Source organism: Nilaparvata lugens, chromosome Y, assembly GCF_014356525.2.
Source record: "Nilaparvata lugens isolate BPH chromosome Y, ASM1435652v1, whole genome shotgun sequence".
NCBI lineage: Eukaryota > Metazoa > Arthropoda > Insecta > Hemiptera > Delphacidae > Nilaparvata > Nilaparvata lugens.
In genome coordinates this window covers 6,372,974-6,395,120 of record NC_052519.1, presented here as the reverse complement: position 1 = coordinate 6,395,120, position 22,147 = coordinate 6,372,974, and the positions used below count along the sequence as shown (strand labels likewise).

General features: G+C 34.7%; 1 pseudogene; it reads right to left on the bottom strand.

Annotated features, from left to right (window-relative positions):
• Positions 1–10,415: 10,415 nt before the first annotated feature.
• On the bottom strand, positions 10,416–21,507 carry LOC111063616 (annotated as a pseudogene).
• Positions 21,508–22,147: the final 640 nt, after the last annotated feature.

Sequence of the window (22,147 nt, the reverse complement as noted above, 5' to 3'; positions counted from 1 at the left end):
AATTATCGACAATAATAATAGATATCGTTTAACAGTTGGTTTGTGTGAACTTCACTTTAAAAAACAGCCTGACATGAAAATGTACACCGAACGTGATTTGATAAAATATCAAAATATACTACAGCTAACATCTGCTCATTTAGATCGTCGTGGATATGTTAAAAGAAATAAAGGCTACAAATCACAAATTATTCAATCTTTATTCCCATCAGCAAGTAGGAAAACAAAGAAAAGATTGAGGAAGAACATTGCTGGTGATGCTGCTGCTGCTGTTAGTGGTATGTGTTTTATAAGAAATGAATCTACTAGTCGACAATATGTCTATTGGGATGATCCAAATGAACTGATTGACAGATTAAATATTTTAATTTCATCACAGCAGGCAGGAAATAGATCTCATACTGTTGAAATAGCTTCAATTATTGAGGAACTCAAAGAAAGTGGTATTATATTAGGTGGTGGTGGTGGTAGCAGTTAGTATGTGTTTAACACTTGACAGAGATGGCAAGTAGTACTGTGAGTAGTAGTACAATAGATCGCTTTGGTCGAACACATCATGTGTTTAATAGTAATCATACAGCAGCAGCAGCAGCAGCAGCAGTAAACAGTGGTTGTGAATCAACATCGTCATTAGTGGCAGCAAGTAGAGGATATTTAGACAGTAAACTACTTGAAATATCATCAAATTTATTTACTAAATTACAGTCAGATCCATTGTTGGTTAACAGACAATACTTGGACAGTAAATTGCAGGAAATTTCAACAAATATATTCAATAAACTGCAGTCTGATTCATCATCATCATTAGTAAATAGAAAATATCTAGACAGCAAATTAATTTCAATATCAACTAATATATTCCAAAAACTACAGGCTGATTTAATTACAAAGAAAGTGTTTGAAAGTAAATTACATACAATGTCTGATATATTGAAGGAAATAGCACAGCAAAAACAGAATTTTGATTTACAATTGAAAACCATATCAAAATCAATTAGTGATGAAATTGAGGTAAAGTATGTTAGTAGGTCGTTGTTTGATCAAAAATCAGATGAATTGAAATCATTATGTGAACAACAAAGTAAGAACAATAGTTTGAAACATGTTGATACAGATTTGCTAGATAGGAAATTGACAGATTTAAAAGAGAGTTTACTCACACAAACTGAAAATAACTATATTAGGAAGCAAGAGTTTAATCAGAAGGTACTCGAAATACAAACTGCAATTAATGACATGTTTGTAGACATGCATAAGCAACTTGATGGTAAACATTTAGCACTAGGTGACAAATTAAAAGTTGACATTATGCAGATGATTATGAAGGGTGACGATTTTCAGAATTATTTACATGAACAGTTGTTCAACTTTTCATACTATTTGATTGCACAATATGTCAAAAAGAGGTTCATCTTTGACATGAGTGAAGCTAGACAGCATAATTTGGATTCTGATCAGGTACAAGAGTTGTTTCTGAAAAGAATGTTCAGTGGAAGGAGACCACCAGCAGCAAATGATACAAAAAGAAAGAAATATGACTGGGAAGTAGATGACTAGTAGTAGTGATTTAAATAAAAAAAAAGAAAAAAAAGCAAGCTAGTAGTAGTAGTTGTGAGTTTTGCCCAGTTGAAATCTGAGATTTTAAATATCTGAGATATCTGAGATTTTGAAGATTTTAAAGAATTTAAAGTTTTTAAAGATTTTAAAGATCTGAGATATCTGTGATATGTTGGCAAGCTTGCTGCTGGCCCAAGCAGGTTGTGCACCTGCTGCTCAACAAAGAAGGGGGACAAAATGGCTGTCCTATTGGTGCACCTGCTGCTGGTCAGGGGAACAAGCCTTCCTATTGGTGGGGCGTGTGCACCTGCTGGTCAACAAAGAAGGGGAACAAGCCTTCCTATTGGTGGGGCATGTGCACCTGCTCAACAAAGAAGGGGAACAAAATGACCGTGTGTGCCTTCCTATTGGTGGGGCGTGTGCACCTGCTGGTCAACAAAGAAGGGGAACAAGCCTTCCTATTGGTGGTGGGCATGACAGGTGCACCTGCTGGTCAACAAGGAAGAGGAACAAAATGACTGTGTGTGCCTTCCTATTGGTGGGGCGTGTGCACCTGCTGGTCAACAAAGAAGGGGAACAAGCCTTCCTGTTGGTGGGGCATGTGCACCTGCTCAACAAAGAAGATGAACAAAATGACCGTGTGTGCCTTCCTATTGGTGGGGCGTGTGCACCTGCTGGTCAACAAAGAAGGGGAACAAGCCTTCCTGTTGGTGGGGCATGTGCACCTGCTCAACAAAGAAGAGGAACAAAATGACTGTGTGTGCCTTCCTATTGGTGGGGCGTGTGCACCTGCTGGTCAACAAAGAAGGGGAACAAGCCTTCCTATTGGTGGGAGGCCACCATTTTGCAGATGGTGGGGGAAATCCGCCATTTTGGACACGCCTCCTCGCTTCCTATTGGTTGGGGAAGGGGCCTTGGTGGGAGCAAAATGGCCAACACTAGCGCTGGGGATGGGTGGAGGGTGGGAAATCCGCCATTTTGGACACGCCCCTCGCTTCCTATTGGTTGGGGGCGTGGTCAAAATGGCCGACACTAGGGCTGGAGGCGGAGGGAGGGGAGGAGGGGGCAGGGTTTTAGGCCACGCCCCTCATCACTTATTGGTCTTGTGCAGAACTCTCAAATCTACATTACTAATGTCATATGTATGGGAACCCTTCAATAAATTGGAGACTCTTGTAGATTCTTGTACATAGACTCTTGTACTGTAACCATCAGGATAAGCTATTGGGCAAGTACCCTACCTTTTGACGTACAACTGAATTTCAACTCCTCATAAGGGGGTGATTTAGGGGTTGTAACTCCAATATTTTAAATGTTAACACCCATTGTGTGGTACATAATTATCAAGGTCATTATAATACAAGAAAGATAACATCAATAAAAATGTTCTATGATACTTTTATCGAAAATGGAGAGTGATTGAAGTTTGATTAAAAAAAAAAAAATTGTATTTTAATCAGCCGCCATTTGGATAAAAGTATCATAGAACATTTTTATTAAGGTCATCTTTCTCGTTTTGAGAAGGCATTTGAAATGATGTATCACACAGTGGGTGTTAACATTAAAAATATGCGAGTTACAACCCCTAAGTCACCCCCTTATGAGGGATTGAAATCCAGTTGTACGTCAAAAGGTAGGGTACTCGCCCAATAACTTATCCTGATGGTTACGGTATTATATCTACAAGAGTCTCCAATTTATTGAAGGGTTCTCAAACATATGACTCACTTTGTATGTGACTAAACAACTAGAATATAATATAATAACTGTAACTAATATTTATGTAACTGAATGAGTAACTGATATGTGCACAAGTAACAGGCTTCGGGGGATGTTAACTTCTGCCAACCAAATTATTTTTTTAGTAAAATTGTTTATGATAGATTTAATATTAATTAGATAAATATTTCTACATTGTACTCTGCTATCATGTCATGTAGGCTACTGTATTCTATTGTATTTTGGTTTTTTGAAATAAAATGAACTGGATTACTTTTACATGTTAACAACTTTTACAACTTTCACACTAATGCTTAGCTTAGTATACAGCTAAATAATGATATTATTCATATTATTAATTTTAATGGATTTTATTTATATACATTATTTTCCAACTGCAAAATAAATAGTTTACTGAAAATCAATTAATTCTAATCACTGAAGACAGCACAATTATTCGAAACAAAGCAATGTCTTTAGAGCATGAGTAAGTCTTTAACCTGAGGCCGCACTGCTGGATGGTTACAAACAGAACAGCCATTTTGTTTTTAATCGGGGCGTCTAGAACTAGTAGTTCTGTGAACAGTAGATATCACGCAGTATTCTCATCCACAAGTACCTGATTGAAAGAAACTATATATAGACTTTACAGCAATAGACTGGCTTCTCCACACATCTGTCAGCTGATTTATGATGAATAATTTTCTATAGTCTGATTTTTACTCTAATATTGGCGTATGAAGGAGGCTCCTTTTTCCTTTTATATTATCCTTGAAATGCAAAATTTCTAAAAACCTTGTATATACGTCGATGCGCAATTAAAAAAGGAACATACCTGTCAAATTTCATGAAATTACCGCGTTTAACCGTAAATGCGCAACATATAAACATTTAAACATTAAGATAAATGCCAAACCGTCGACTTGAATCTTAGACCTCACTTCGCTCGGTCAATAAAATACGTGTGCTGTTGGATGACAATGATTATAACAGCTGATTTTTATTTCTGTGTGTGGCCAGCTCACAAAAATATTCTCCCCATAAGGATTACATATAAACTTTGGAGGACCGAAGGAAAGAATCCTGAAGTCTATCAAATAGAAGTCTTTGAATTCTATCAAATTATAAATTTGATCGGCCATAAACCTGGTCCTGAACATAACGAACACAGCTAAAAAATCATAGAATTCGGTGCACACATAAAAAAGTTATTGAATGTCAAAATTTGAGGCTCGATTTTTATTTATATAGATTACTGCATTATTACCGAAGTGCCGCCTTGCTTGTACCAATATTACATACCATAATGTTACTTATTTATAATGCACTGCACCTATATATTTACTTAGTTACCTTGGTAAAATATTTAGTAAAGTTATTATAATTTATTCCGAATAAACACAGTAAACTATAAATTAGTTGAATCGAATAATTATGAGTTTATTCAAATTATATAAAAATTTAAAGTAAAGCCAATTAATTACCCACTGCTTCACAAATTATTGATATCATCATTGAGCATATTTGTTTTTTTAAATGTTGTTCTCATTGTGGAAAATTGTGAATAAATATTTAAATAAATTAGTGCAATGGGATAACCTCTGAATATTAATCTCAATTGATCATACATGAGTTTTGAAAGAGTAAACTTGGAATGTAAATTGAATGATTACATTATTCATTATAATCACACAATTCACATTCTTCTCTTCTTTGAAAATTAAATGAATTAATAAATAATAAAACTGTTTACTTGAAAGACATTATGTACTGTCAGACGTTCGTAGCGTTCCTTCTGGAGATTGGAATGAATATCCATCATTCGTCTTTTATTTTGATTTTTAAGAATGGTGGAAGTAATCTCTTCTTGTAAGCTTGTAACTCAATTGCTTCTAGCTCCATCGCTTTATCTTGAATCTTAAATCTAATCTTGTTATTTTCCTCAACTCGAGGTGCTAGGTTCTTTAGCAATACTGTGTATAGTCTTGTACATCTTCAAGGAATTTTGTAGATTAAGTTCAAGAATATCAACTGGATCAATCAGCCGAATTCGCTTCTTCTACGTAAACTTTAATTTTTGCTTCAATTGAAGATTGCTTCTAAGATTTGGTAATTGTAGGTTCAATATCCTGGTTGAAATGAATAAATGATAATTAAATAAGGTCTTACTTGTTTTCAATGTATTTTTCTGATACATTTACGTTTGATGTTTGTTAATTATTCTGAGTGTATGAAATAAATAAAAGTTTTCATAGCAACAACAGTGTATTTTTCTTATTCAGTCCATTAATAATTAGGTACTATACGTTTTGGACTCGGAACAATGAGTAATCCCATTGGAGGAAGAGTGATTGAATTAAGCCAGTCCTAAAAAGATTTATCTACTTGGAAAAACGGTAACAAACACTTACAGGTGAGGTGACACACACTTATCATTTAAAAACACGTAGTTCTGTGAACAATAGGCCTCACGCAGTTATAAACCACAGCCTCCTCTGTCCATACTGTCCATCAGAATAAATTCTGTCCTGTTGGGGAGATATCGGCACAGAATATTGTATTCTGTGATATCGGTCGGAAAACAACTATGTTTTGGGTTGGTGTATCTACAATACTAATCATCTGTTGTAAACAGCTACTATCATCATAAGCTGACCAAGTTAAGCCATCATTCATCTTAAATCAGCTGTCGAGTGGATTATTTATTGCATGCAATTGATAACTCAGAGTAACATATAGTATTTCTTCCGACCTCTCCCTGCTTTTAAGGCTAGCTACACACACATCTATTTTTGTTCGTACAATATTTTTCCGTCCTTATAAATTCTATTAGATTAATCAGATGATGTTAGTCAGGTTCCGTTTATAATAATAAAAACTCAAAACCTGGAACTGCTCTGTCTTTGCTGAAGCCAGATAATTAATAGTAGAGATTTAGAAGACTTCTAGTTCTGAATATTGTTTTTAATTGTCATGTCCAACAATATTTACACACAAATCAGGCAATAACTGAATTTTTTGTTATGGGTAGCCTACACTGGGGCTCGGGTCCCCAAAAGTTCCCGAGAAAAATTGGTCAAACCCGGACCTCCCACCCCCCACCGAGTGGCCGCTATCTTCACAACTGTTTTAGTTGTTAGTCGATCATGAATATAGTTGATAAAAGAAGATTAAATGTTTCTATATTATTGCTGATGGATGGAGGAATGAAAACAGGCCTATTGGAAAGTTTTAAAATCTAAATCCTTTCCTCATAGTAAATGTTGGCCTATGTTAACTAAGAGTTTCATAATTTAAGCATTATTCTACAATGCTCATGATAAAACCTCTGTACTATTACTGATGGCCTAAGTTAACTAGGAGTTTCATAACCTAAGCATTATTCTACAGTGCTCATGATAAAACATCTCTACTTTTACTGTTACCCACTTATTACATTTTGAATAGAATAGAAATAATATATACTTGTGATGATATTGAATCATCATATGACTAGTGTTTTTCTTCTTATGTTTCTGTTATCAGATGTTGAACTATTTATTCTAATTTTGAATCTGTTATGAATTTATTACTGATCAATAAAGCCTAGAATGCAGAGGTTTTTCATTACAATTTATTGATCAGTAATCCAAAATCATCAAATCAATTCATCTTATCAAATACGAGTCAATCAATTTCTATTCTCTATTTCACAATTTCTATTCAACAACAAATGTATAATCTTCAAATCTTTTCTGGAAACGAAAACTGAAAATTCGCGTTACGATGGACAAATTTTTGAAACCAGACAAGTTTGATGGTGATCCGAATTCTCCAACAGCTCTACAAGAATGGAACTTCTGGCTAAAGACTTTTGAGAATTTCATCGCATCTTTTGACGAAGAAGACATCAATGATGAAAGTAAGTTGCGGTTGCTTACCAACTTTCTATCTCATTCTGTTTATCAAACAATTGCCGACAAAAATTCATATACTTCGGCTATTGACGCACTAAAATCTGCATATGGATGTAAAACCAATAAATGAAATATTCGCTAGACATAAATTGGCAACTAGAAAACAGTCTTCAGATGAGACAATTGACCAAGCTTTACAACAACTGAGTAAGAATTGTGGGTTTGCAGATGTTGATTCTGAAACTCATAGGAAAACATACATTCGTGATTCATTTATCCGGAGCCTCAGCTCTCATCAGATGGGACTGAGACTTTTGGAGTTTGACAAGCTAACTCTTGATGAAGCTATTGAAAAAGCACGTGCCTTGGAATCTGCCAGAAATCAATCAGCTTCTTACTCTTCTGAAATAACTCTTAATGCCACTTCAAATAATTCTTCAGAAAATTCATGTAAAGAAACAAATTTGTCAGCTGTAAAAACTGGAAGCTCAAGTTTTCAAAAATGTTATTTTTGTGGTCGTCAGCGACATAAAACACGTCAGCAGTGCCCTGCACTAAATAACTCATGCGAAAAATGCCAGAAAATAGATCATTGGAAAAATGTCTGCAAATCTACTAAAACTTCTTCATCTTCGGCGCTTATTGCAGCCTCTACTGTTCTTGAAAATGCTACGGTACAAGCTCAGGTAAACAACATTCCTACTTCTGCTTTGATAGATACAGGAAGCTCTGAGACATTTATTTCACACTGTTTTGCTAAAAAATGTGGACTTGAAATGTACCCTACAACTGGTGCAGTGTCCATGGCTTCAACATCACTAAGAAAGAACATTTCCTTTTATTGTGTAGCTCATTTAGAATTTTCAGGTCAACATTACCCCAAAACAAAATTCAGTGTATTGCCTGATTTGTGTGCTAATGTTATTGTAGGACATGACTTACTTAATCAACACTCTGAACTTAGAGTTTCATTTGGAGGAACTAAACCCCCATTGACTATCAATTATCTGGCTCCAGCAAAGATAGAACCTCCACCACTTTTTGAGTTTTTGACTAAAGACATTAAACCTATAATTACTAAATCCCGAAAGCATTCTCTTGAAGACACTAGTTTCATGGAGAAAGAAATTGAGAAACTGCTAGCTGATGGAATTATTGAAGAAAGCAGGTCTCCCTGGAGAGCTCAAGCATTTGTAGTGAAGAACGAAAATCACAAAAAGCGAATGGTAATAGACTATTCTCAAACTATTAACCGATACACACATCTTGACGCATATCCCCTCCCTAGTCTTGAAGATATTGTTTCTAAGGTCTCAAAAAAACTCTGTATTCACCACTATTGACTTGAAAAGCGCTTACCATCAGGTACCCCTACGAGAAAAAGATCGACCTTTCACTGCATTTGAGGCATGTGGCCGTTTGTATCAATTTCGAAGGCTTGCTTTTGGTCTGACAGATGGTGTACCCACTTTTCAGCGAGTCATTGATGATGTTATTAATAATGAAAAACTTGAAAAAACGTATGCATACCTGGATGATGTGACAATATGTGGTAAGAATCAGAAGGAACATGATTTGAATCTCAAAAAATTCTTAGATGCAGTACAAAAATATAATTTTACAATCAATACAGAAAAAAGCAAATATTCACTTACTTCAATAAGCTTGCTTGGCTATAAAATTGAATATGGGACAATTTCTCCTGACCCTGAACGTCTGAAACCATTGCTCAATCTTCCACCCCCAGATAATAGAAAGGCTCTTGAGCGAACAATTGGAATGTTTGCACACTATTCCAAATGGATATCCAATTATTCAGATAAAGCTAAACGGCTTCTTACAGCAAAGACATTTCCTTTGACTTCTGAAGCTATAGCTGACTTCAATCAACTCAAAACTGAGATTTCTAAGGTAGTAGTTAGTACAATTGACGACTTTGAACCTTTTGTGGTTGAAACAGATGCATCTGATTTTTCAATTTCAGCTGTCCTATCACAGTGTGGACGTCCAGTAGCGTTCTTTTCTCAGAAGCTGAATGATAGTGAGCGTAAACATTCATCCATTGAAAAAGAGGCTTTTGCTATTGTGTGTGCTCTTAAAAAGTGGAGAGATTTCTTACTTGGAAGATTCTTCAAAATTATCACTGACCAGCGCTCTGTATCATTCATGTTTGATATGACTCATCAAAATAAAATAAAAAATGAAAAAATACAACGATGGCGATTGGAGATGTCATGCTACAATTACGAAATAATTTACAGACCAGGAAAGGACAACCAAGTCGCAGATGCACTTTCCAGAGTGTGTAATGCAACTCGAACTGATAAATTACACTCCCTACACTGTGACTTGTGTCACCCTGGAGTGACCAGAATGATTCATTGGGTAAGAACTCATAATTTACCCTATTCAGTTGAGGATGTCAGAAAAATGACTTCTTCATGTCAAACATGTAATGCCATAAAACCTCAATTTTTCAAGAAATTGAAATCTACTCTCATAAAGGCGACACATCCATTTGAAAGATTAAGCATGGACTTCAAGGGTCCTCTTCCATCAAAAACTAAAAACAAATATTTGTTGACAATAATTGATGAGTACTCTAGGTTTCCGTTTGCATACCCTTGTCCGAATATGAATTCATCAACTCTAATTCAGTGCCTTGTGAACTTGTTTACCACATTTGGTTTACCTTCTTATGTACATACTGACAATGGAACCTCTTTCAAATCCAGAGAGCTGCAGGAATTCCTTCATAATCGAGGAGTAGCCACTTCCATGTCATCACCTTATAACGCACCAGGAAATGGCCAAATCGAACGAGAAAATGGTACAATTTGGCGCACAGTGTCTCTTAAATTGAAGCATAGAAATTTGGATGTATCTGATTGGGAATCTGTGCTCCCAGATTCTCTACATTCTATTCGATCCCTATTGTGCACGGCTACTAATGAGACGCCACATGATAGGATGTTCCGACACTATAGACAATCATCTAATGGTATAGCACTTCCAACCTGGCTTGCCCCTTCAAACAAAGTCCTAATGAAAGTACCTATACGAAGAAGTAAATTCGATCCATTGGTCGAGGAGGTGGATATTCTTCAAATCAACCCACAATATGCCAAGGTACGGCTTAGTGATGGAAGAGAGACAACTGTATCATTGAAAAACCTTGCCCCTCGAGGAGAAGAGAGCATTCAAGAAGATAACGATAAAAATCAAGATGATACAAATGCAGGATCAAGCCTTAGTGATCACGCAGAGCCTGAGAACAATCAAGAAAATTATCATGAAAATCAAGATGAAACAAATACAGGATTCCCCCTCAGTGATGAAGAAGAGCCTCCTGATGGCACCCTGCGAAGATCTTATAGAGAGCGCAAAATGCCTTCTTATTTGAAAGACTATTCATTGAATTCCTAAAGACGGGAAGAATGTGATGATATTGAATCATCATATGACTAGTGTTTTTCTTCTTATGTTTCTGTTATCAGATGTTGAACTATATATTCTAATTTTGAATCTGTTATGAATTTATTACTGATCAATAAAGCCTAGAGTGCAGAGGTTTTTCATTACAATACTATACATAGCCTACATTATTATGTGAATAATTAACATGACAGCATCTTATGAACATCATATTATTGATAATAGTAGCCGATTGAGTAACGATAAAAAAATCTGTAATGATTTAGGCGGCTAAAGTGCACGTCCAGTGCCAAGATACCTGTCATCAAATTTTTGGTTTGGATCGATTTAGTATGTTATTTTGAGCACATAATCACAAAAATTAATCTCAAAATAACATACTAAATCGATCCCAACCAAAAATTTGATAATAGGTATGTTGGCACTGGACATGCACTTACACCGATTTAGGCTAATGCGTTTAAATAAATATAAATAGCCCATGCTATAGGTTTTTATATTCAACTGTTTTAATTTGTATCTCAGTTTAAAGTACAATAAACTATTATTAACCTACCTACAGTAAAATCTTCCTCTTTATAGTAACAAATGTATTTTATCAATATTATGAATAATAAACCTTACTCATAGGTTAGTTGCTGGAACCCTGTTTTCATTCTATATTTTTTAATTCAGTCACTAACTACAAACAAATACACTAGGAGTAATATATAATAATAAATTATTAAAATAATTATGCTTACTGTACTAGGCTACTTACTTTTAAATTCGAACTAAAAATTGAATGCTTTCAAATCATAGGTTATGTAACCGATCTTACAGTAAGCCTATTTCATTTATGCATTATTTACAAATCTTTCTAAAAACAAAACTGAACAATTTTTTTCTCAAAATATTTATGTTCAATCAAATTTTAAATAAAGAACATCAAAATCATACAGTTTAAAAGCTGACATTCATGGTTAATAAAATTTACAAAGATTTGTCTCAAGAAGGTTAGCCTACATTTTGTAATTAAAAGACTTAAAACCACTTACAGTTTACAGTAACAGGTTAACTTTTGAAAGTGGTTTTAGCATTAAACTAATCATCAATATTAATTTATGTTGTGCTTCTTGTTCAATCTATGCTTATCTAGATCATCTATTGATTATAACGCAAAATATAGCATATAGCTGCAAAAAATTGGAATACTTCAATACAATTAATACGGTAGCTTAAATTCAATGAAGCGTTTGAATGTGTTTTGAAATTGGCGGGTAGCGGCAAGGCGCTTCCCAACAAGATGGCGCAGTCATGCGCAGAAACGTGATTTGGCCTTGGTGCACTCAAGGTATTAGAGTCACGTAAAAAGCATTGGTTAGATGGGCGTTTGATTCCAAGTTTCCTTTCTGTATATATTCTGTGGCTGAGCCTAATAGACCATGCACAAGTTTTATACTGATTACGGTCGTTTTCACACTCTCCAATCGTTGGTCTACACTCACAATTTGTCCTCTAAATGACAATCGGCTGATGATGAGAATCAGGCGATCGGTAAGTGTGAAAGGTGACTACGACAATACTAAGAGTAATATCAGATTATAAGATAATCTAGGGCCCAATTCACACAGGAATGGTGGTGGCGTGGCATTGATGTTTTTCACTTCCACGTTACTCCTATATAAACATATAATATAAACGTTTCGCCACGCCACTTCTGTTTGCATTGAACCATATGTTAAAAAAAACCATGGCAGCTGCCATAAATTATGGGAGTTGAAAAGTCAGTGCCACGCCAATTCTGTGTAAATTGGGCCATAGGATTACTCTAATTACGTCGAAATTGTACTCTTACAGTGAATACGAGTTCTATGGCTTCGAAATAATTCAATAATTGAGAAGTTTTTACTAGATTATAAACTATGAATATTTATTTTGAATCCTCTTGTCCAATATATCCGGATTAGAAACCTCCAGTATATATTTGTATTCTTAAAAAAGGCATCAAACATAAATAATGAAAAAAGGAATCAAACTCATGTTTGCATATCAATGAGCATCCATCAAAATTCGAGAGCAACAGTTTTTTGTTTGGACCTGTTGCTTCTGTTCTCTTCTTCGTAGCTATTTAATATAAATAAGCTACAATCTAAGCTATTATGTTAATATTAATAACATAATATACGAATGCTTGTACAGAAAACTAATAATTTTCAACAAAATAGCGAAAGCCGAAAATTTAAAAAAGTGGACGTAAGTTGGAAGGAAATAAGGATACTCACGGAGACATAATAGATTTCGGCTTGTTGGATTATCTTCTTACTGTCGGGTTTCTGTATGTGATCGACAGAGAAGTGATTGGCAGCTGCCAGGTTGGCGCACAGTGATCGGTTGGTGCCATTCTTGGTGATAAGCACGGCACAGCTGCCTTCAACACAATTATATACATTACAATTCACAATCTTCATTTTGCTTTATAAAAGACAATTGTCAAAGTAAAGGGTAGATTATGATTACTTTTTACAAGCTAACCATACTATCCTTCTACCTTCTTAATTGGAGTATAACTCAAAAATGTGTAAGTGACATGTTTGTTTGTTTGTTTTTAAAGCTTCCCAGAGACTCTAATCAGAGTAAAGGAATTGTCAAAAATTTATAATACATACAGTATTACAAAAAAAGAAGAAAAAAAATCACACAAAGGAACCCTCTCTACACACAAACTCTTCTGTGCTACGGTATAGAATACTCCAAGCATCAAAAAACTTTTTAATTCCTTCTCAAAAACATTGACATCTTCACAATTTTTCAAGTGAGTAGGAAGCTTTCTAATAAATTTAAGGCCCATATATGTAGGTTTTTTCTCAAAAAGAGCTGTTCTGTGATACAGTGAAGCATAGTCTCCTCTATTTCTAGTATTGTATACATGCGAATCAGCATTTCTACTTCTAGTCATTGTCTGTCTTCTAACATGCATAATCACCTCAAAGATATAAATAGAGGGAACGGTTAGTATGCCTAATTCTTTAAAGTGGTTCCTACAGGACTCTAAAGGCATAATACCTTTGATCGCTCTAACAGCTTTTTTTTGGAGCTTGAACACCCTCTCCAAATTCTGGCACGACCCACCCCACACAATAATGGCATAACGGATGTGTGACATTATGAGTAAGTGGTAGACTGCCATTGTGAGTTTGGTATCATTCAATCTTCTTATTTGTCGGAGTGCAAAGACTCCAGATGCAATACTCCCACAGAGCTGATCAGTATAGAAATCCCAAGAGAGATGCTGATCCAGAGCAACCCCTAGGAATTTCACGAAATGAGGCTGGTTAACATTTTTTAATTTATCTGTACATTAATAAGTTGATCTATCCTGGAATTATTTCTATGTTTAAATAGAAAAAAATGGGATTTTGATTCATTAATTCCTAATTTGAGTTGAGAGAGGTACTGGGCTATGGCATTAATGTTCAAGAAAGATTCTATTTCTAACACACTTGCATCCTGAGAGCTGCAAATGTATGATGTGTCATCGGCATACATTAAAACTATACCCTGGGATATAACTTTTGGCACATCATTTACATATAGCAAAAACAACAAAGGGCCAAGTATAGAGCCCTGTGGTACACCAGCCTTCACTGATACTCTATCCGATAAGTAATGAATTATCTTCCCTTTCTCTTCCCTTGTTATTTCCACACACTGAGACCTATCCAGGAGATAGGACCTGAACCATTCCAGTTCAACATCTCTCACACCCACCAACTCCAGCTTCCTTGACAAAATTGAATGGTCAACGCAATCGAAAGCTTTGCTTAGATCCAGAAAAATTCCAACAGCTTTCTCACCCTTATCCATCATATCAATTATATCCTCAAAAATGGATACAATTGCCGTCTTTGTGGATCTTTCTTTCTGAAACCCATGCTGCTCCTTGGCCAGAATTTGATTTTCAGCAAGATGTTCAACAAAGCGAAACATCATACACTTCTCAAAAACCTTACCAATAGAATTCCCAAGAGTAATAGGTCTGAAATTATTTGCAACGTTTCCCTCACCGCCTTTGTGGATGGGTACTACTTTTGACTCGTTTAATTTATCAGGGAATACACCGTACTTCAAAGATTCATTTACCAAATGGGTGAGTGGATCTAATAAATATTCTTTACAAGACTTCAACACCATAGTAGATATCCCATCCAGACCAGTTGACTTTTTACCTTTTAGACTATTTAATATCTTATCCATCTCCTCTCTTGTAAAAGGAGCAGCTATGAATTTATTCACAATACTTGTTCTGTCATGATAGGAGTCAGAGAAAATGTTGTCATTTAATTGTACAGAGACATTATTCTTTATGCCAGCCTCCTGAAAAAATGTTGGAAACTTCAAAGCCTCCTCTCAAAACCGTTCTCTCTTCTGTTACAACTTCGTCTATATAACAGTTCTCATTCCTCCGTTTCAACACACCCCTCTCTTCATTTATAACCCTCCAGACAGAAAGATTCAAATTGTTGGACTCCCGTAAAGAATCTGCTGTAAATTTACGCTTAGCCTTTCCAATTTCATTCGCATAAAACTTCTTCAATCTAATATACTCTTGTTGGTGTGCATGGTCTCTACTTTGTGTGAAGCGTCTAGAGGCAGCTCGTACATTATCTCGCAACTGCGAGAGCTCATCATTAATCCATTTATTCTTGATATTTCCTCCAATTATTATAACTTTTTCAATTGGACAACAGACATTATAAAGGTAATTCAGAGTTTGTACAAAATTTGAATACTTTTTGTTGAGATCATTTCCATTGTAAACTTCCTGCTACTTTTGTTTTGATAAATGCATATTTAGACAAACCAAGTTACAATCACTTACATCTCTCGAATTTTTTGAGATAACTCTCTTATCCGGAGATACAAGATGATCGCCCCGCATTTTAATAGATTGAAAAGTGTGGTCAGATAATTCAGAATTTTTTACTGCAACAAAACTATCCTCTATATTTGTTATAATATCATCTATTATAGTCTGAGAGTCTCTTGTGATTCTGGTAAATTCACTAACTTTTATTATCAGGTCGTTTTCAGCAAAAAGGTCTCTGAAAGCATCACTTAAAGGGTTTTTCACATGGAGATCAACATTAAAATCACCTGCAATTACTATCCTATTAAACTTTGGTGTTGGGATTTGCAAAATTGTGTCCATTTTGTCATGGAAATCATTCCAAGCTCCACTGGGCGATCCATACTCCAGCAACAGCAATTTTCCCTTTTCCTTTTCCTATTTCTACAGCAGTGATTTCTAAATTCATTTCAGTGGAGAATTGATTCAAGAATGAGAGTTTCTGAACTTTAATGTTTTTCTTTACCAAGATACAAACGCCGCCACTCCTGTGTAAAGATCTACAATAACTTGCACTTATGCTATAGCCTTCAAAGCTTAATTGCGTTATTTCAGATTCTTTGAGACCATGTTCAGTAAAAACCACTACATCTGGCTTTTCAGCTCTTAGGAATACATTTATTCTGTCCACTTTATTACTCATATATTGAATGTTCTGATGTATGATAGTGCATACTACTGTAATATTTGATTCAGTTAAAGGTCCAGAGTATCTAAAAAATAATTTCCAGAAATATCATTTAAAATTGGAATACTGGAACAGCTCTTTGTTGAAAATTCAGATTCCTTTACCATAAATGTCTCAGTGCTTTTCTGGTTGCCTATTAAATATTTTTTTATGAGTTGAATGAGTTTAGGTTTGCCCTTGTGCTTGTTGAAATGCAAGCCATGGCGAGTGTAATCTGTGATGTCTAGCTCATTCAGATCAATCATGCCAATTTTATTAACACTCATTAACTTAAACTCCTCAAACATCCATGTGTTTAATCTACTCACATTTACATTCATTAGAGGTCTGTCATACCTTAACGGAATCGTTGATATAGCCACATTTGTTTTCTCAGCTATTCTCTTTATTGAGTCAAAATTCAGGTTAGTGGGCTGATCCACTCTGTCAACTACATCGTTTGTCCCCGCTAAAATAATCACAGTGTCGTCCTTTGTGAAATCCTTAGTAAAATCGTCAATATCATGAATTACCGTATTGAAGGAGCATCCAGGTCTAGAAAGTACAGTTGCCTCATAGCCTTCACATTTCACTTCATCATTCAAATTCCATCCTATATCTCTTCCATGACTGTCTGACATTACTAGGACTCTTTTCTTATAATTTACTCTCTTCTTGTTTGCAATTTTTCTTGCAACATGACTTTTTTCCTTAATCTTTTTCGCTATCTTATTTATGACTGGTTCACTAGGTTCTTCCAACTGATTTAAAATACTGAATGAGTTTTCCGTATGCACAATTCCGCCGCTCAGAGATTCATTTGCAATTGTTTGACCTGGCGAGTAAAAATTGTTCAATTCTTCGTAATTTAACTGGATTGTCTTATATTTAGCTCGAAGACAACTGTTATCGGCTTCTAAAACCTCAATTGTAGTCCTCATCTCGCTTAATCTCTGCTCAAAAGTTTGATTTTCTCTCTTCCTTTCCTCCCTCATTTGCCTTTTCAACTCATCCATCAACGATTTATAGTGTTCAATCTCGCTCTCTTTATCCATTTCACAAGCTTTCAATCTCGGATTGAGATCCCTTGCATGCTCAATTACATCGACAGACTGTTCATGTCTCATCTCCCTTAGGGATGAAACCGCTTCCGATGTATGTGCAGGTGATTCAGTTTCTAAATCAATCAATTTTTGTTCCAAGACAACTGCTCTATCTGTTAGTGCATTTTTCATGAACTCCAATTCAGCTACTCTCTGTCTAAGATAATTATTTTCTTCGGATATGGATTTATATTTAGGTGGATCGGGCGTGAGTGTAACATAGGGAGAGAGCAAGCTTGTTAGGGATGGCGTCTCATCATCAGGTGTTTTTTGCGGTGACCCACCAAATGATGAATCACCCGCTGCATCACAATCAGCCTCCTCTGCTTCATTTTGCTCTGATGTTTTTTGTCCCGCCGACTTTGTTTTATGATTATGAACACTCGGTTCTCCGACAACAGTCGACTTAAGCGAGTCTGTTTTGATAGTGGATGAACAAAGCTTATTAGTACACCGCCACACTATAACACCCGTCTTCTGCTTAACAGGTCTACTAAAACGAAACCCTTCATACATGATTCCTGGTTGATCTCTTGAAGTTCTTATTATTTTGAGTGTCATAGTTAACTGCGATGATGACTTACGAAACAAAATAACCAGTAAGATAGGGAAACAGTAACAATAGGAAGATATATATTAGTAGAAGCAAAAAAAAAATAATAATAAATAAATTATAATAATACTGGACTACGAAATTATATTATAATTACGAAAAAGTGTTATCAAATCAACAACAATTTATTTATTAGCTGTAGTAATAGTATTCTAGCAAAAATTAGTCTGTAGACATGCGAAAGAAAAAAACAAAACCATCATGCTTACGTGCAGCAAAATAGAAAAGGAAACTTTAAATTGATTGATTCTTATTTATTTTATTTTTTTATTAAATTCTAAAAAAGGGAAAGAGATTGCAATTCTTCTTAAACGTCAAAGTATAATAACTGACAGTCATTGTGATTAAAATAGAGAGAATGTTGAAAACGTTTTTATTTCTGAGTGAAGAATAATTAATTGAAAGTGATTGATTATCGCAACAAGAGATGAGTTTGATAAGGACTGCTACTATTTCACAATGCGAGAGTCAGACTTCTCCAACACTCCTACTTCCAATACGATCCACCTACACAGGCTCTCATTTATAGTTTAGGAAAATTTCGCTGTTGTATGATCGCGCGTGCTCCGTCCCCCAGCAGACCAAGCCCGACCACCAAAATCCAGAGCAAAGCTTGTGCCAAGTTTACAAAAATTCACCTCAGCACAATACTTGCAAGGACCACTGCGATACAGAAACAAAAAACAAATTATTTGCCTTTCATAAAAATTAGTTTGCTTAAAATGCCAAATAAAGCTGAAAAGAGTAGGCTTATAAGCAATTAAGCGAAAATAGGGTGCTTGGAAATAAGAAAGTCCGACAAAACACGAGTATTACCCAAACTACAAGGCCAATAAAACCGATTGAAACAGAAATAAAAGAAACTATAGAATTTGAGAAGCTTTACAATTGAAACTTGGAAACAGATTAGAAAGAAGAATCAAAATAGGAATAATAGATTAAATATTTTTTTAATACATTATAAGTAAGCAACACTGTATACTTTAAGAATTTTTCATTATATTGTTAAGATAATTATTAGCTAATGAAAAGAGCAATTTGGTGTATTTAAATTCAGTTTAAGAAGAACTGAAAAGTTGTACTCGAAATTATAATAATTTGGCAAAAAGAACTTTAGAATTAATCAGAGCGTATTAAGTTCGTGTTCTTAAAAAGTTATCAATGTAACAAAATAGTATTTATTTGGGATAAATTTAAAAAATGGATTAAATATAAGAAACAAAAAACAGTAGTTATTACTTAATTAAAAAGTGATATTTTGCTTATTAATTTGATGTTAATAGAGTTATTATTAATAGACTATCAATTACGGTGAAAACAGAAAATATTAAAAGATTACTGTTAGAAATTATTTTTTTTTTTAAATTTGGAGTACTTATCAGTTAATGTTTGAAAACGTTTTTAAACTATAAAAGTGTTAGGTTAAGGAATACAAAAACCGAAAATGAAAAACAAGCAGCAATCTTATCACAGAGCAGCAGGAATTCAACACAACCACTCGGCACCACGGCACGATAACTCGACATAACCTAGCTACATTTGTACTGTTTTATAAATTATAATTAGAACCGATTTGGGCTCAAGTCTGTGTTAATTTTCTAAAAGTTGTAAAATTCTAAATAAGAAATGAATGAATACCTTCCTTCTATCATTCTTATCTCTCTGTTATCTTTATATAGAGGGTATTTACAAAACAATTAACAGACACTGTAAACCATATACTGGATAAAACTAAGTCAGTACCTACGAAAACCCAAACACAGAGGTTAGCGACCCACTTATGTAAAATGTAAATTTTGGAAAAACTCAGTCAAGTGAATAATGTAGAATATATAAGTAAGAATGTACGATGGCACCATCTGTTGGCTTTCCAACGAAACTGGTTGGACTAATTTTCTAAATAAATTTACAGTAAACCACAATAAAACATTATCAAAAGTCCCCTTCATGTTATTGCAGCACTACTAGTTTCAGCTCTTCAAGAGCCATTTTTGTTGTGTTTTAATAATCAGTAGCCCTAAAAAGTAAACATTACAAAAGTAAAAATTTCAATTACACATTAAAATGTAGACATTGGTAGAGTAGACATTTACAGTACAATAATTAAAACTACAACGTCCGGTTTACCAAACTCAGTTAGGACATTTAGGCATGTTAAGGTTCGGTACACTTTACAAGTGTGCACTGGAAAACTATAATAAATTATTGATAGTAACTACCGTCATAGAAATCATATTATTTTTCCAGTTCACTCGTTGTAAAGCGTACATGATTTCACAATGTTTCAATGTCTTGACCAAGATTGGTGGAGCGGGGATTAAAGTGTCAATTACTAAGACGGAGTAGTATTTTAATTGAGCGATTCGCCCTGACGGTTCAGACTGTATATTTAATATTATATAGATGAATTGTATATATGAATATTATATATTTAATATTATAATCATCATATTGAATAATCAATATTAAAATTCTCAATTTTCATTGTCAATCTTATAATTTCAAGTGATCGCTCATTGAGCTGTATACCAATCAATGTGTTAATATTAGAGTACAACTCCTGAGCAAGAATAAACACTATGGGAATTTGAAACTAATTCAATGTATTTTCCTAAGATAGTGATTGTTCCATAACACGGTAGTTCTTCTGTAAAAAATTGTTTCTGATATACTCTGAAGGTCCAATTTCTAGGCGACGACTCTAAGCGCGCGACTATAACAGAGTTTTATTAACGGCTGTAGTCTATTAATGTATAATTATTATTATATTCAACATAATATGTCGACGTAGTCTTCAAAAATATACAGTAAAAGACTACATCCGTTTATACAGCGCGGCCCAGAGGCTAGAGTCGTCACTTGAGAATTGGACTCAAAAGGACCTGAATAGGTATTATGACTGTGATTTCTTTCATACATAACTGAATGTCTTCGATTTTCTATATCGACTATTGTGAGTCACAACATGGTTTTATGACAATTGAGATGATTGATTGATTGGAGACTGATGGCTCACCAGTTGGTTCCGTTTCGTGGTATTGATATTGCACGTTGACTCCGTCAGCCACCGCCTTTTCCTTTAGAATCTTACTGTAATCATCTCGTCCCACACAACCAAAGTATGCTCAAATGTTTGGCTTTTTCAATATCCACTGCAAACAAAATGAATGAATGAATAAATGAATTCATTTCTCCCTCAAATTACCGCCCAACGTTTTCAATTAAACATTTCTGTGATTAAATTGTGATAGAACACATTATCGTATTGATCTTCAAAATCCAGTTACATGTACATCGATTTTTGTAAAATTGATTTTTTACCGTTTCCATGAATTCTAAGAATTCTATGAATTCTTTATACAGGTTCAGCACAACTTCTTAAATAACATTATGTTTGATTCAACAGAATTCATAAGGACGACAAAACATCGAACAACAAAAAAACGCTTTCTGAGTAACTGGCTTTAACAAAGCATGGCTTCACGAAATACAGTACGATAATTTAGAATAGTTGGTACAATGGTTATGCTTTTCGCATTATGGCAGCACTGTGCTTGCTCACTCACTTCTCCAGTTGACACTTGTTGACTTGTCAGTTGTTTACTTGACTTGACTTTGATACCTGTCATTACGCGATATTATCTGAGTTTGATGTGGAGCTGTTGATTACTGCAGTTTGCAACCGACCTGCTCGGTGGCATGACCTGCTCTTTGGTATAAAAGTCTTGACATCTACAAGGACCGGAATGAAGTCGCCAAAAGTTAGATGGAAGTTTGCAGAGTGATCAAAGAAGATTTCTTGCTTTAACCATTTCCCAACAGAAAAAGTTTGGTAAGTAGGATATTTCTATAATGATTTCGTTTTCCTCGGTCTATGGAATAGTTTGAAAATCTATTATTTATAGGTTTTTCAATTTTGCTTGCTTTCTTCAGCATGTTTTTAGTTTCTCTTATTGATTCATTGCTGTTTTTAGAAAAAACTACACTAAGTTTTGGTGATCCCAGCATTAAGATTTTGTTAGATATCAAAGGAATGTACTGCCTATTCCATTCTAAATTAATTCATCTAATTATATTCATAATTTAATAATTGTCATGGAAATGTTCAAGTGAAAACGTTGGGCACAAACCTACTGCCATGGGGAGACAAATGAAATTTATGAAAAGCTTGATAGCTTGAATTGTGATCTGGATATCTGTTACACGTTTTTAGTTCAAGACATAATTATGTCTTAGAATCATTTTCAATTTGTTTTGTCAATCGGAAGG